We start from the raw sequence: 17,975 nt of genomic DNA, 5'->3' as shown, positions 1-17,975 counted from the left end.
ACAGTAAAACTTCATCACAAGATGCTATTAAGCTTGGCAGTTACTGTAAATGCTACTGTCGCTGTTGACTTCCACAGCCCCAGGAAATTTTATCCAAGACAGAGTGGCTTCAACAGAGAGACCCAAACTGCCACTTGTTTCTCTTCAGAAAGTGGAAGGTGCCCTAGAGAGAGATATTAGCCATTCTTGGGATAGAGAGTATCGGCTCCCCCCTCCCCACTCTGCGGGCTGTAAGGACGATAATGAAGTCAGCAGGGCTGGTGGGATAGATTCTAGAGCAAAATGAAAAGCAGTTTGGCGATTATGTGGAAGGCCAGAGAGCATCGTCCAACCTCTTCATCTGTCTTCTCAGCTACCTTGACGGAGGGAGAGAAATAGCCTATTCTGGGACCTATAAATAAAAAACGGACACAGGGCCAGTTTGAATTATTTGGGGTAGGGAGGCAACAGGATGTGCACTTGCCTGAACAATGATGACAAGACACAAGGACATACCTGAATTTGTCATCCACCTACACCACTTTCCCCAAAGCAGATACAACCTCTGGATATAAGCCACTGAGGGACTTGCTTAAAATTCTCTGTGATTAATTCATGGCATTTATCTTACTTTCATCTGAATTTTAGAAGGGAGAAAAGCTTTGTGCCTCGCCCAACATCCTGAAGCAAAGCCTTCTTCATCTCCATATCTCTGGTGACACATTGAGGCATTCACTAAATACTGGTTGAGTGGATGGTGTTGCACATATGAGCCAGCCAGATGTGGAAAGAGCAGTGGACTTTTAAACAAGAAAACCTGGGGTCAAATCTTGGCTCCATGATTTGCCAGCTATGTAACTTGGAAGCGTAGATCCAATTTCCTCTTTTATAATTTGGGGATAATAATACATACATTACAAGGCCATTGGGCAGATTAAATGAAATAGAGATGTTAAAGTGCTTATCACAGTGTCTGACACATCAATAAATCTTGTTGAATCTGAATCTGAGGGATCAACTATTGATCTCACCAAGCCCCCTGGAGAAATGGCCACACCTCTGAATTGGGCACAGTCAGCAATAGGGATTATCTGCTACAAATTCAGGGTCAGCTGACACTTCCTCCCAGCATCTCTGAGCCCCTGCTTTCTATTTCCTTCTGCCCATTCCGCAGCTAATGTATGCTAGGGAAAAGCTAACGAATTTTAATATCATTCTAAGTCAAACATCATTATGAAAGTAAACCTCCTGGAAAAAAATTATATAATGCATCCCAAGGCCAAATGTAAATGGTTTTTAGATTTTTCATTATTTTATGTTACCTATGCCCAAGAGAGACTGGGTAGGTAACACAAATTCATGAACATAATCAAGAATTGATTACATTTCTGGGTGGCTTGCTTGTTCTAGATTCTAAAGCAAAGACCCACTCAACCTAATCCCAGAGAGAAGCTACTGCTCATATCCCAAGGGGTTTATGATCACCCAAGTTAGGGATGGTAAGTGGGCAGATGATCCAAACACCTAGCTGTGCTGACTGTGGCTGCTGATGGCCACCCTTAAGCAGTGGAGAGCTCTCATGTTCTGGAAGCTTCTGAAATAAAATCATTTGCCTGGCTTCTTAAATTTGCTTAAGCCCAGCTGTGATTCCACTCTGCCTCAAACTCAGAAAATCAATCTTAACCCATGTTTCCCTGAAAATAAGACCTATCCGGACCATCAGCTCTAATGCGTCTTTTGGAGCAAAAATTAATGTAAGACTCGGTATTATATTATATTATATTATATTATATTATATTATATTATATTATATTATATTATATTATATTATATTATATTATATTATATTATAAAGACCCGGTCTTATATTATAGTAAAACAAGACCGGGTCTTATATTAATTTTTTTTTTAAGATTTTTTTTTTTTTTTTATTGGGGAAGGACTTTATTGGGGAACAGTGTGTACTTGCAGGACTTTTTTCCAAGTCAAGCTGTTGTCCCTTCAACCTTAGTTGTGGAGGGTGCCGTTCAGCTTCACGTTGTTGTCCTTTCAGTCTTAGTTGTAGAGGGTGCAGCTCAGCTCCAGGTCCAGTTGCTATTGCTAGTTGCAGGGACCTGGAGCTAGCTGCAAGGACTTCCTTGTGGGAGTCGAACTGGCAACCTTGTGGTTGAGAGGACATGCTCCAACCAACTGAGCCATCTGGGAGGCAGCTCAGCTCAATCTTAGTTGCAGGGGGCAGAGCCCACCATCCCTTGTGGGACTCGAGGAGTTGAACCGGCAACCTTGTGGTTCAGAGCCCACTGGCCCATGTGGGAATTGAACTGGCAGCCTTCGGAGTTAGGAGCACAGAGCTCCAACTGCCTGAGCCACTGGGCCAGCCCCTCTTATATTAATTTTTGCTCCAAAAGACACATTAGAGCTGATGGTCTGGCTAGGTCTTATTTTTGGGGAAACACGGTATACTACCTTTAAGTTATGTAGATCTGGGTAAATTGTTTAATTTTTTGTCTCAGCTTCCTTAGCTCTATCTCTAAAATGGGTATAATAGCACTCAGAAATTTGTTTAACAGATTAAATTATGTACATAAGTCTCTAGAAGAATTCCTGGCACACAGATCAGGTTCAGAAATTGTTATTCCCTTTTCCACTTTCCCATATACAGAGAGGTCATCAAGAGTCAATGGACAACTTATATAACATCCTTGCATATTTATGTTGCCTAATAAATGTTAGCGCCTTTGTTCCTATGTTCATTCAGTCATGAAAGAAAGCATTCACTGAATCCCACGATGTTCCAGGTACCCTGCGAGGTGCTGGGGATACAAAGATGAAAAGACATAGGCACTACCCCCAAATATATCATGGTCTGGAGTAGGGAGAGGAGACAATTTAGCAGATACTTGCATAAGACTAGATAAGGGTGACAATAAAGAAATGCATAGGGTATGTGGGGACCCTGAGGAAGGTACAGGCCTTTGACCACCTGGCTCTACCTGTACATGAATCTTGATCTGGCTCACCTAGCCAGTACCCGGCCCTGACTGTGGAAGCGGTGCCAATGATTGGCAATGATTGGTGCTGTTGAGGTTCAAGATTAATGAACAGGTCATAGAATTGTAGACTATTAGAATATGCAGTTTCCCAAAACCCACTGAGCAGACCATTCCAGTAAATTGTTACCCCTTCTTTCCACTACTTCCCTAGCCTTTCTGTAGCAGTAGGTGTTGCTGCCAACTCTTCTCTCTTCCTTCGCCCACTCCTGGGGTAGGCAGGGAGTTTAAAGGAAAAAAAAAAGTCTCTAATATTATTTTGTGTGGGAAGGGAAAAGAAACTTAACACTTGCTACCGTGTTTCCCCGAAAATAAGACCTAACTGGAAAATAAGCTCTAGCTTGATTTTTCAGGAGGACATTCCCTGAACATAAGTCCTAACGCGTCTTTTGAAGCAAACCTTAATATAAGACCCGGTCTTATTTTCGGGGAAGCAAGATATGTACCTACTTTGTGCCAGGCACCCTGCTGGGCATTTTACATGTTTGCTCATTTATTTCTCACAGCAGCTCCATAGGACAGATAAACATTACATTACCCATTCTACTGATATGGAAACTGAGAGCATAAAATACTAGTTTAAAGTTAGTTACTAGGTTGCAAAGAAAGCCTGCTCTGGGCAGGCACAGGTCATCCAGGCACTCAGCTGAGAGGCTGAAATCCAACCTGTGCTCTGCTCCCCAAGATGAACCCAAGCATGGGGCTATAGCCACCCGAGGGAAGGGACACCTGATTCTAGTTACACAAGGGGACAGTCTGCTTGCCATGCCGTCACACAATAGGGTGCACCTGCCTTCCTCTTCTTCAGACACAGGTGCCCTATAGGCTAACAGCAGCCTCAGATGGGAACCAAATGAGCCCAGCTCCAGAGCTCAGTACGCCTCGTAACTCCCTGATGCCCGCCACAGCCCAGAATCTCCACTTTACAGACGAGGACACGGACAGCGCACACTAGGCATTACCATGTGCCAGTTGTTAAAATAACAGTGCAAGTGAGAACTACCGTCCCCACTTGACACGCAAGAAAACAGACTGGAAAGGCTAAGTGGATCGCCCTAAGTCACGGGAGTAAGTGCCAGAACAAGGATTTGAACTGAGATTTCTTTGCCCCTGAAGCCTACGATCTCTCCAGTGTGCCAGGCCGCCTCCGGGGAGTCATGAAGCCACCCAGCGGCACAGCTAGGAGTAGAGCCTGGCCTTCTGATTCCAGCTTCAATGAACAGTTATGACGGGTTGCGGGCAGTCCTGGTCCTCTGTTGGTATATAACAAACTATCCCAAAGCATAGTGACTTCAAACAAACACAATGGTTGATTTTGCTCAAAAGCCAATAATCTGGGCAGGGTTTGGTAGGGATGGCTGGTCTCTGATCCGTATGGCTTCCATGGGGATAGCTTGACTGGGGCTGGTGAGGATTCACTTCTAAGATGGCTGTCACTTGGGAGCTCTACTAGGGCTGTCATCCAGGGTTCTGGATTGCTTGCCACTGGGGCCTCTCAACTGGAGTGGCTTGGACTTCCTCACAACATGGTGGCCGTGGTCCAAGAACAAATGTTCTAGAAAACCTGCAAGTTTTCTTCTGACCTAGTCTTGAAAGTTCCAGATTGTCATTTTTCTGCATTCTATTGATCAAGAAAGTCACTAAGGCCAGCGTGTATTCAAGAGGAGAATTAGACCACACCTCTCAGTGGGAGGAGTAAAAAAGAATTTGTAGCACTCTTTAATTCACCACAGGGACCTTGGTTCTAGAGAAAGTTACCCCTGGCATATTCTAAACCACACTTCATTCAAGTGTTACAGCACCAAACGCCTTGCTATACAGATAGTGGACTGCCCAAGGGTGGGGATGGGGTGAAGACTGGACAGGCACCCTCACCCATGTCCTCCAGTGAATGTGACAGCCAGGAGGAGCTGAGCTGATTCTAAGCCCAGAGTGTTGGGCACGTCACAATCCTGGTTGCCCCTCACCAGCAGAAAAAATCACCAGAGCAAAATCAATCAGCCCAGCATCTGGTCTCCACGCACTCACTGACTCCAGCCAAGCCCTCGGCCCCTCACCGTCACAGGTACTAAATTCCCCTGGACATGTGTGCCAGAGGAAGCTAGGGTTGAAAAATACTAATAAATCCATCTGAACACCGGGCTCTCTTGGGACTTATCAGTATTTCAGTTCTAGTCACAAAAATAACATACTGTAAAAGACTGATTAGTCATCGGATAATTGAGTTCTTAAATGTCAAAAACAATATCGTATGAATATTCAACAGATCATGCTACTGAAACTTACCTGTTCCATCAACAATGACTAACATTTCTCCCCTATTGTTCTTTCCCAGAAATTATGTTAATATGACTTTTCCGAGGTGATGAATGTGGTTCTCTTTAAAACATATTGTCTTACAGGTTAATGCATAATGAGCTGGTTAAAGGAATCCTAGTGGGGAGTAGGCTAGATTTGCATCTCTCTGCATTAGCTTCACCTCCCTGTGTAGACAGAGGGAAGCATCAGAATAGAATTCCTTCCAGCAGTGGATAGACTTTAGAGCTGTACTCTCTGTGAATTTGATTTCTCGTTTTATTTATTTATTTATTTGATTGATTGATTGATTGATTGAGACCTGGGAGATGTACCGTTTTCATGTAGCTCAAGTTTAAACAAGGACCAAGGTCCTGTTGGAAGCTGGTACACAACTTAATTCCATGGGAAGGTAGGGTATGGTGGGCTAAATGCATTTGTAAGAACTTATCTATGTTTTTCTGAACTGGTGCGCGTACGCGCCTGTACACACACACACACACATAAACACACACACACACACATACTTCCTATCTGATGGGAGAGAGGGGAGGGTGTGTAGTTGTGGATGAAAGGAATTTTCTGAGCCTGGAGTCCAAAGAGGAGGGAAGTCTCCCAAGCAGATCCTGCTTTCTGTTAGCCTGGCCTCAGCAGATGCTGCAACAGCTGGAGCCAGGAGCAGCTTGGTGGGGTGGGAGCTGATTTTGGGGTCAGCTCACAGGCCCTACAGCATGTCGGGGGCCTTGCTCTTGGTGTGAACAACAGGATATGCCAGACACCAAATGCTCCTTCAGCCGGACATTGTCTGCTCCAGAGGCTGTTCTAGCTCTGTCCAGCCAGAAGCATGAGACCCTTTAGCTGGAGTTCTTAACAACCTCAGACAAACCCAGCCCCAGCCCAGCCCAACAGGACTAGAATGCCATGGATGATGTTCTTGACCTCTTCCTGGCTCTCTGGTTCAAGGATTTACAATCTTGTACACTATACTATATCTACCCCTGTGTCATCATCAGCACATTTCTGCCTATCCTGATCTTGTTACATATTTAAGAATTTTATAATGTTTCTGCTCTCCCACTCCTTTCTTTCCCAGTAGAGCTTTTACAGTCATGTGTCACTTAATGAGGTGGATATGTTCTGAGAAATGCATTAAGCGATTGTGTCGTTGTGTGATCACAGAATGCACTTACACACACCTAGATGGAGTAGCCCACTATGCACCTAGGCTCATGGCACAGCCTGTTGCTCCTAGGCTACACACCTGTACAGCACGTTACTACACGGAATACTGTAGATGATTGTATTAATAACACAATGGTAAGTTTTGTGTGCCTGACCTTCTAAACGTAGAAAAGGCACAGGAAAAATACAGTATAAAAGAGTTGGCCGGATGGCTCAGTTGGTTTGAACGCGAGCTCTGAACGACAGGGATGCCAGTTCGATTCCCACATGGGTCTGTGAGCTGCGCCCTCCACAACTAGATTGAAGACAACAAGCTCCCGCTGAGCTTCCAGAGGGGTGGCTGGATGGCTCAGATGATTAGAGCACAGGCTCTCAACAACAAGGTTGCCGTTTCAATTTCCACATCGAATGGTGGGCTGTGCCCTCTGCTTGAAAATGGTGACTGGAGTTGCAGCTGAGCTGTACCCTCCACAACTAGATTGAAGGACAACGACTTCGATCTTATGGGCCCTGGAGAAACACACTGTTCCCCAATATTCCCCAATAAAATTTATTTAAAAAAACCTGTATGAGGCACTTAGCATGGATGGAGCTTCCAGGACAAGAGTTTGCTGTGGGTGAGTCAGTGAGTGAGTGATGAGTGAGTGTGAAGGCTAGGACATGACTGTACACTGCTGTAGGCTTTATAAACACTGTACACTTAGGCTGCACTAAATTTATAAAAAAATTATTTAACATATTTTTCTTTCTTCAGTAATAAATTAAATCTTAGCTTACTGTAACTCTTCTACTTTATAAACTTTTTAAATTTTTAAACTGTTTATCTCTTTTGTAATAACACTTAACTTAGAACACATTGTACAGCTGTACAAAAATATTTTCTTTCTATCCTTATTCTATAAACTTTTTTCTACTTTTAAAATATTTTACTTATTTTTACTTCTTGACAAAAACACACGTTAGCCTGGGCCTACACAGGGTCAGGGCCACCAGTATCACCATCCTCCACCCCCACATCTTGTCCCATCAGAAGGTCTTCAGGGGGAATGATGTGCATGGAACTGTCATCTATAACAATGCCTTCTTCTGGAATACCTCCTGAAGGACCTGCCTGAGGCTCTTCTTGAGGAGATGTCACTCTTTTCAGAAGCATGTCCATGGTGGTTTGGTTGGCTGGTTTTTGTTTTTGTTTTTTTTTCATCAGAGACTTGCTTATAAGAAGATAATGCACTATGAACATTCCTCTCTATTAATGAAAACCTTTCAGTGTTGGGGTCCATGCTTTTAAACTTTTTAAGGAGCTTATTCAGGTCTGAAAAAGGTTTTGCTAACCCCATTCAGTGTGAGTTTTCTCGGGGGTTTCTTTTTCTTCTGCTGCAGTTTCCTTTTCTCTTGCCTCTTCTTTAGCTATGCATTTCTGTTCCTCTTCCAACAACACATTATTCAATTCCTCAGGAATCACGTCTAGGAGCTCCTCAATGTCACCCTCACCCACACCTAGGTTTAAGTTGTTTGCCATCTCAACCATTTTGCAATCTTTGTGCTGCAACGTTATGACAGCTACAATATCACTAAGTAATAGGAATTTTTCATCTCTATTATAATCTTATGGGACCGCCATCGTATATGTGGTCCATTGTTGACAAAAAAGTCATTATGTGGCATACGACTGTATTTCTTTCCCAGACATTCTGGAAAACAGTTATCAAAACTCCACAGATGCAGAAAACATTGTCAGGTTTTACCATAATTACTGGCTCCATCTGTGTTTCCCAGCCTGTCCCCACCCAAGTCCACGCTTTCCCATGCTTCTGGCCTACAGATGTTGGATTTCCTGATGAGTACAGAAACATAACCATCTACTTACAGAAAACACATTGAGAGCTCCTTCTTCCCCCTTCTGAGATTCCAGGAACTCAAAGAAGTGAAAGGAAACAAATTTATTCATTCACCCCAGAGTTTCCTTCTGCCTGCTGCCCAGTTTCAAACGCACAGGCCCTGCTTTATACATGGGTGTCTGCCATTGATGCAGATAATAAGCTTCTTGACTTAGGGAAGTCAGATAGGCCATGAGGATTGAGGCCTGAGCCTGTATGGAGCCCTCACACCAGGCGTCAGGGGGTGGAGAAGGAACACCAACAGCACAGAGGACTGTCCCTGCCCTGGAAGGACTTACAGACCATTTTCAGAAGCAAGGTCCTACAGAGAGCTGCCCTGAGCAACTGAGCAGGCAGGCATAGGCTCAGCTTCCTGTTGCCCAGAGAGGGTGTGGGCTCAGCTGCCAACCCACTGGGCCAGAACAGACAGGAAACTCACCCCAGCCCTTACCCTTGCAAGCCAAGGCTTAGAAGCAGAGGGGCTGAGTCTTCTTAAGCATGTTTTTAATTACTGCAAAAATGTATCATCCGAAGCGGCAACATGGTTCTCAGTTACCCACATGCAGATTGATGCTCTCTGTATGAAGCGGTTAGCACAGACATTTAAAAACAATTAGGATCGTGGTGAGGCAGCTAAGAAAGAGCTCGTTAGGCAGGGGGATGGGGAAGTCAGGCCATTATGCTCACCAGATAACGAAGTTATTTGTATTTTTGATGGGGAGGAGGGAGATGATTGCTTTCTTTAATATTTTCCTTTTAATGTCAGACAGGAGCTCTGAACACACACGAACAATGTTCCCAGATGACGAGACAATGCAATGTTAATGCTTTAGGAGGCACTGGCAATGAAGAGGGCTAGAGAAAAGGCAGATATCTCTTTGGCAAAGCCTCTGACACCTTGTCATGCCCAGCAGGTTGAGAGAGTATGGAGGGGAGGCCAGGCCCAATCAGAACTGGGTTTGGGGGTGTGGGTGAGCCCAGGGCCCTGAGAGAGTCCTCGCCACCGTGCAGGGCCCACAGAGGGGAGCATGGCACCTGCCATTGGAAAGTGACTCCTGGAACCAAGAAAATGCCTGAAGGGGATGTCTCTGGGGAAGCCAGGTGACACAGGCTACACCTCCCTGCCTTATGTCCTTGGTTAATGCCAGGTGTGAGACAAAAACCCTCAAGCGTTTCTGAGGGATAGTGGGTGGAGGAGAAGAAGAGTGAAAAAGATCTCTTGCCCGTCTCAGTATGGAGTTCTCTGTTCCTCTAAGAGTCATTGCAAGAAGCCTCAGAAACCTGATTTCTCGTCCTGAGTTCCCAGGGAGCAGTGAGCTTTGTATATCTTGCCTAGCACCTATGCTTACTCTCACCTGCCCACGAGGAGGCCTCTGAAGACAGTATTTATGTTAACCCACTTTGTATTCACTCAAACATTGATTGAGGGGAGCGTGCCAGGAAGTGTGCTAAGAGTGATGGAAAGGCTCAAAAAGAATTAAGTAACCGTTGTCAACAACCTCAAAAGCTGTGAAATGCCACTGCTTCAACCCACCATCCTCTCCTGCCTTCTCATTAGGCTTTCTCACTGCACGCTATTCCCTGAGGTCTATTACACCATGCAAAAAATATGGGCTTTGGGGTCTGTCTGATCTAAGTTTAAGACCTGGTTCTGCCACATCTAGCTGTGTCACCTGGGGTAATTACTTGACCTCTCTGCTGTTGTTTTCTTCCCTTTCAATTAGGGACTGTTGGGAAGATTAATTAAGATGATATATAATATGTAGCAACTGTAATAGTAATGGAACTGGTATGAGTAGTAATAATGTTCCGTGGGCCTTTGCTGTATCTATGCTTTCTTCACGGATGAAAACTTACCAGCTACAAAGAGCATCTGAACTTATACCTTCCCCAGGGTCTGTGCCACAGGCAAACAGCTTGCAAATTCTCTCTGATCACAACCGAGTGAGACCTTTTGGCCCATCTACCCTACATTTTCCCATTTACTGGTTTAAAAAATGGTGTCAAAAATTTCAGGTAGATTAGGCACATTAAGGGATTGTTCTCTGATAATGCTAAAAATATTATTCCAGTTAATGGGGGAGAATGGTACTATTTTAAATAAACACTAGTGAAGATGGGCATTTTTAACTCAGCTCTCGGCATGTGAGTGAGTCACAAGCCTTGCTTCTAGATTTATGTCTAGGCCTCTCTCTGAGCCCTGGGCCAGAAGCAGAGAACTCACAGCAGAGGGCACTAAACTGACGAATGGGAGCCAGCTGCTGCCCCTCCCAGTGGGCAGATGCAGACCCCAGGTCTCCCCAGTGGTCAGCCCAACTCCTTGCAGGCACCCAAGACACTGGTAGTATTTTTGAGCGCTGATGATTTTGTAATTTGCAGAGACGTTGATATCTCCATATGCTGCCTCCGAGTGGGATTGTCTCACAACAAGCATGAGAGAATCACACCTCAGCGAGGAGTTCAGTAAATTCATCTGTGAAACATATTTCTATTCCAAAGGCAATTTTCTAATTAGTAACGACACACAAAGCCTTGGCAATCTGAAAGTAGTTCTCTCAGCAGAGCTGGGTCTTGGGCTAAACTAAGCCCGAGAATGAGACACCAGCTGCCTCTCTGGTCCAAGACATGGGTTTATGAAAACCCTAGGACTTTGGTTCGGAAAAGACTCGGGGCACACAGCCTGTCAGGCACCAGAACACCTATGAACAGGCAAACAAGTGCATCTTCCTCTCTGCTAAGACCCAGTCTCTTATAGGCTGGGTTGGCAGCTAGTGGGCTTAGCAGGCAGGACAGTGTATTATTCAGTCATCATTCACTGCAGACTTGCCAAAGGTATGACCAAGAAAGACATGGTTCTTGACCTCCTGGAGCCTATAGTTGACTAGGAAACACTAGATGTTATTACACAAATAATTGAGTAAGGAGTAGCAGAAGAAGCTGTGACAAGGATCCTAGCTAGATGGCAAGGTAGAGAAACTTTTCTCAAAGGAAATGATGCTTAAGCACAGTGAGGTAGATTTGGATTCCAACTGTATCACTTACTTTAGATGTGAATTTTGGCTAATTAATCATACTCTCTGAGTCTCAGTATGTTCACCTATAAAATGAGCACATGATAACTACCTCATAGGCTTACTATAGGGATCAACTGAGATAATGTAGGTACTTATAGTGCTTGGCATAATTTAAGACACTTAATAGGTGCTCAATAAAAAACCACCACCAACAACAACAACAAAAAAACACCTCTTGCTACAGTTTCAGAAGGCCTCCCAACTTATGACAGATGAGATGCATAGGAAGCACAGCTCAACCTTCGACTCCCTTCTCCCAAAAAGAGGACTGACAAGTTACCTAAGCAGGGTTATAGGGATTCAGCCAGGGGCTGGGCCCTGTCCCAAAAGAGAATCTGTAGTATCTGACAGAATAAGCAAACAGGTGCCGAGGAAGCCCATCTTACAAGGAGGGTCCTGTAAATAAATCAAACCACATTGGCCCTTCCAAGCCTAGAACTGAGGTCACTGAAAGTGGGGAGGAAGATCCAGTTGTAGGAGAGGAGACAGCTTTTCTGGCACCCTGGCTGCAGGGCTGGGTGCTCCTGTCTTTGCAGGAGCAGCAGCATGCCGCCACCTGTAACCACAGGTCGTGGAGCTTCAAACTACACTCCCTTAGGAGACTTGAATTTTAATCCCAACTTTACCCTAACTCAGTGGCCTTTATCATCTCCCCTTCCTGGGTTCTCAACTTCCCCATCTCTAAAATGGGAAGAATCTTTCCCCGTTTTTACCAAAGTGCTAGGCGGATTGTAACAGCCATTGAGATCCTAGTGGAAGTGTGTTTTAAGCCCTAAAGAAGAAATCGCAAGCAGTGTCACCTGCAAACAATCAATTCTTTTTTTCTCCATGTGAAGGAGATGCAGCACAGAGACGCTGGGCGACTGAGGCGTTCCCTCTCCCCCCTACATTGTGAGGTACTTCCCTCGCTTGCTCTGCTGCTTCCAGGGGTTTGCACCTCCAGTACCTTCGGGACACTCTCCCTCTCTCTCCTTTACGCATCATTTCATTCCGGTCTCACTTCCCTGGGGCCACACTCTCATTCACTGATCCCAGAGCCCTGAGCCCTCTCAAGCTTCGGGCTGCCATCGTCGGAGGCTCTGGGCATTTGTTTTCTCGCTGCACGGGGCTGCACACTGATACATTTGTACCACAGGAAGCAGAAAACTAGTTTAACATCTCATTTATTTCATAGATGAGAAAGTAATTCCCTGCTGAATGATTGTCCCGAACCAACAATTCAGAGAGGAAGAATTTACAGTGCTGCCAAGGAGCGGGGTGCATTACTGCAGCGCCGTTATATACGGAGCTGGAACCTTTTTTCTCTCCCCTGTTAGCCTGAAGAGAAAAGCCATTAAATATGATTAAGGTTAAGAGATTGCTAAAATTACAAACAGCCGCCATTCAATTATTTTGCTCCATAAAATGCAACACAGATTGGAGTTATTTCTCTGAAATGTGTTTTTAGAAAATAACATAACACAACTAATGTGGTTTGATCTAGCAAATCAGGTTCCAGATACCACTTCTAATGCAAAGCTAAAAGGTTCATAATTTAACTCTAAGTTTGTAACTTAAAGTCGTCAGGTGCTTGCTTTATAGAAAAGCTTTATAAAGAGAAAAAAATCAATATCATCCCAACTAATATTCTGAAGTCATCTACAACCAGAGATTTAATCAGTTTTATCACCCATTAAAGGGATAGACAGAAAAACAACCACAACAATTTCTTTTTTTTTTTTTTTTTAAAGAACCAGCAACAACTTGGCCTCATAGGTCCACATTTGTGGGTAGGAATAACTCTCTCAGATACTTTGGCAGTTTTCATAGGGTCGAAGTTGGGTACTGAGGGTGCTGATTTCCCAGGGAAGGTGGGACATAAGCGGAAAAGTAGCTCCTCCAAACCTATTGGATCCTCATGGCTCCAGAGACCACTCCTGGTGGCAGAAGTCCATGAGGACAGCCTCTTGCTGCTCCTGGACTTGTGTGTCACATAGCAGATGACTTACTCTCAGTTTAGAGACAATAAAAAGCTCAACTGCATTGAAATGAATTTTCTGTCCAGTTTATGTTGAATGTTAAAATAATTGGAAATTCAGAAAAGCCTCTATGCAGATATATTTGTGGCTGGAGACTTCTGGTTATTATGGTTAATAAAACACAAGAATTATATTACACTCTGCTCACAGACTCTAGCTAGGACTCACAGTCCCTCTAGACAGAATATAAGCCATTTATGAGAGCAGACTTTGTACACAAGCTAAACACATAAAGCCATGTATTAGAATTGAGCAAAACATTGCAAGCCAAATAAAAGCTAGCTAAATGCCATATTCCCAAGGGCAGCTGAGGTGAACTCCTGTTTTCATGAACCACATGGATTTTTCTGTCAGCGGTTCCAGCAACTGAAAAACAGTAGCCTCCCACAACTGGTGGTTGATAAGAAACTGGACAGATTCTGTGCTCTCTGATCATATTTTCAAGCCTAGACTCACTCATACCTGAAATCCCAACACACTGGACATGTACAGATCTCTACGAAATGCAACAGAGACAAGGAGTGTCAGAAGTGTGTGCGAGAGAAGGCGCCAGGGAGAAGGAACAAAGCTACTTTACACAGGCTCAAGTCACCTCAGTTACAGTGATGATGTTACCTAAAGCAGAAACAGAAACACATAGTCAGACAAATTAAATCTGACTTGTAAATGTATGCACATAAAAAGAAAACAGGAATAAATATTTAACACTAAGAGAATCCCTGAAAATCAATGGCAGTGACCACTGAGAATATTGGGAGGACACAAAAGCTGTACTCTCCAAGTCTCCTCTGAGCTCCCCATGGGCCCCTGACCCACACGTGCTCCACTCTCATCTTGCAAACATCTTACATTTATTCAGTATCATCTGTTGAGCACCTACAGTCTATGCCAAGCATCATACCAGGAGTTTAGTTCCTACACCAAGGAGTTCTTCATTTAGTGAGGGAGAACTGCATATGTACAAGTAATTATAAATCAATATGATAAGTGTTTGAGATGCAAACAGTGTGCCATAAGAGTACAGAGTACGATGCACTGACTCCCTAGGTCACGCAGGAGAGGCTTCTTGGAGGAGGAGGAATACAACCTGGTCTCGAGGGTGGGGTAAGTGTTAACCAGGTTTGGGGAGATAGAGGGAGGCAGGTAGAGGACAGAGGGTATACAAAAGGCACAACAATGTGAATGAAAAGGCCTGTCAGCGGATGGTAAGTAGTTCAGCATGGCTAGAGTACAGGGTAGAAAAGGGAGAATGGCAGAAGATGAGTCCAGAAAGATAGATTGAAGGCAAATTGCAGAGGTCCTTGGACACCACACTAACGATGGTGGAGAGCCATTGAAGGTTTTCAGCAGGGCAGTGACATGATAAGATGTGTCTGAGAAAGAGCTCTGGAGGCAATGTGGTGGATTGAGGGGGATGAACAGATAGAAGGAGAAGAGGCAATGATCCTGGGAAGAAACCACAAGTCTGAGCTGAGGCTGTAGCTATAGACAGACATGATCAGGCAGTGACTGATTGAAGAGGTATTTAGACAGTGGAATCTCTAGCTCTCAGTGTTGATTGAATGTGAGCAATAAAGAAAAAGGAGAATTCAAGAATGAATCTGCAACAGAGATATTCAGCAGGCATTTGGAAATAAGGGTCTGGGATTCAGGAGGGAATTTGGGCCTCACAAGTACTACAACCTCTATTCAAGGTCACAGAGGCACAGGACCATTGTATGTCACAGAGAAGGACAGCCATGGTTCCTAGATTCACAGGCACAAGTGACCCTTTGCTGTGAGTCAAAAGTCCCTAACTCCCAATCAAAGCAGAGATTTCTGAAACAAAAGAGAATAATATGGGAATCACATCAGCCTGTGTGTCAACTGCCCTCTCTGGGCCTCAGTTTCATCTGTAAAGGGAAGTGGTTGTGAGACACGGAGACAGTATACTGAATCAAGGTGCTCTTTTAAATATCTTAGAAGTAAGGCTTCCTAAAATCCAGATGCAGAGCAGGATGTCTGGGGCTAGGGGAAACACCAGAATTGGGGTGTTGTGGTTACAGGCCTCCATGCTCCTGATGACACTGACACAGGACACTGTTTTGCCAAATGAGTTTAAAGCAATCGGACAGAAAAGTTATCCAATCAAAATAGGTAGGGAGATGAGTAGTGGGGTATTCAGCTCCCTGCCTCAAGAAGATAACCTGGACTCTTCTGTATCTGTCTGCAAATTTATCCAGAAGTTCTACCCACCAGTGCCATCCCCAGTGGCTTACCCAGGACCATACACCAACTCCTCATCAATTTCTGCCATGTTCTGCCAGCACAGGGGCAGCTGGACCTGGGAAAGAGATCCCACCCTAGGTTCTGCCTTACACATGAGATACTCAGACTTTTCAGCAGCAGATTCCTGGGTTCCTGATAAAGGCTTGGCCATACCTCTGTTCTGTCTCTTTAGCACCTTCCTACTGAGCAGGGACCAGCTGGCAGGAACAAGGTGGGCACTATATGATTGGTCCTGAAAGCTATCCGGGAGTAGGAATGCTTTCAGCAGAAACGTAGACGAAAGTAGCATGCTTCTGTGGTGTCTACATAGAAGGGGAGTGGGAACGTGGGCTGGCCAGTGGTGCTGAGCACTCTCCTTGGGCAACTGCACCTGACCCCAGGGCTCTCTTGGAAGCACACTATCCCAATTTCTTCCATTCTACCAGGCTTGATGAAATATTTGGAGGGAAAAAAAGAACAAAGAAATGCTGTACCCATGGGTCCGTCTGAACTATAATTGGCCTCAAGAGATGCCTCTCCTATAGAAAGCTTTTATTATGCCAACGTGGCTAACCAGGCATGCCTGTTCCTGATTTTATTCTAACCCTCAAAGCATCACCTGCCAGCCACTCTCCATGACACTCCCCCACCCACTTCTTCCTCCACACTTAGCCAACTTGAGCCAAGGACCCAGCAGCAGAACCTACATGGTGAGAGTTGGGTCTCACTACTCACCAGGAAGGAAAGAAAGATGCTCAGACATTGCCAAGGCTCCTGTTGTGCAATGTTGTGGCAGGTGAGGCTGAGGTTCCTTTATGTACTTAATCATGTTCCACTTCCAGCTGATACAACTCAATCCTTTATGACACAGCACTACTTAATAAGACTCACTATCAACCGAGGAAGGGGGGTGATGAAGCAAGGGAGGGAGTGATGAGGGAAGCTGAGAGGAGAGGATGAAAATGATAGGATCTTTTTTTAAAAACCTGGAAGTCTGTTGTCAGTTTAGATTATAGTCTTAACAACCAGGGCAGGTCCTTAGAGGATAGAAACATCTCCCAAACAGAGCAGAACCTTCTGTACAGAGGCACTGAGCTGGAAGAAGCCAAATCTTTTCTTAAGAAAATGGGATAGCTGTGGTATAGGGTCAAGATGGCATTTATGTTGGCTTCTGAGAGCAAAAGAGACTAGTGAAAGCAGTGGTTCCTTTTCACCATTCCTGACCTGGACGGTTGCCCAAACTTCTCTCTCCCACTAAACAGTAATTTCATTGCAGGCAAGGAGCACACCTTCTTCTTATCTTTATAGAACTGTGCACCAACAAACAGTCGCTGGCCTCACATTGGGCAGCCAGGAAGAGCTTGTTGATCTGACAGAAAACACTGTTTCTACCCAAGAGGAGGTCTTATCTCCCTTGATGAGATAGAGAATAAATAGAAATTTAGAGTGCAGAGGATCCTTATAAATCAAATCATCGAATTTTCTCATTTCACCCACTGGAAAACTAAGCACAGAGATGTGGGGGAAAAAAAGTATCAGTCTTGGTGATTCAGGCAAACCCAAACCCAGGTCTTCTGAGTTTTTGTGTCACTGTTCCTTCAACAACACTTCACCACCTCTTCAGAATGAGGGCACATGGCTTCAGAGGCATCTGTCCATCCGTCCATCCATCCATCCATCCATGCCTCCCTTCCTCACGCCCTCCCTCCGTCTACAATGCAAGTCTAGGTGTGTGCATAGGGTAGTGGGGGGGCAGAGGCATAAGAAGATTAATCAAATTACATCCCACCCAGTTCCCTGCTCCTCTCATTTCCGGGAGGCAAAGGCATGCAGGCATGAAAAATATACCCCAGCCCAATAGAGTATGTGTATAGTGCTGTTCAGCACAGAGTATAGAGTAGGTCAGGTAGGATGGGGGTGGAGTGATTTGGGAAGGCTTCACCAACTGGACCAAGAAAAGGTCCAATTTTATTTTTCCTGATAAAGAATAGATGCTGGCCAATCACAGGGAAGGAAGAAAGAATTCTTTCTGCATTCTAGGAAGAAAGAATCCAAAGATGCCCGTCTTCAAACTCTCTCACCTCTTGGCTTCAAGTGTACCTTTCTGTTATGGCTCTTCTGCTGCCCCTCAGAACACTCCTTGAAGTCTCTCTCAAGGGTAATCTCATAGTCATCTCACAACTGTAAAGCATATATTGCATTTGGCAATGAGGTGGTCACTGGACACTGTCCCTGGCCTAATAACTATGTCAG

Source organism: Rhinolophus sinicus, linkage group LG06 (genome assembly GCF_036562045.2).
Source record: "Rhinolophus sinicus isolate RSC01 linkage group LG06, ASM3656204v1, whole genome shotgun sequence".
NCBI classification, from domain to species: Eukaryota; Metazoa; Chordata; class Mammalia; order Chiroptera; family Rhinolophidae; genus Rhinolophus; species Rhinolophus sinicus.
The sequence above is the reverse complement of the archived record's forward strand: the minus strand, read 5'-3'. Positions refer to the sequence as shown.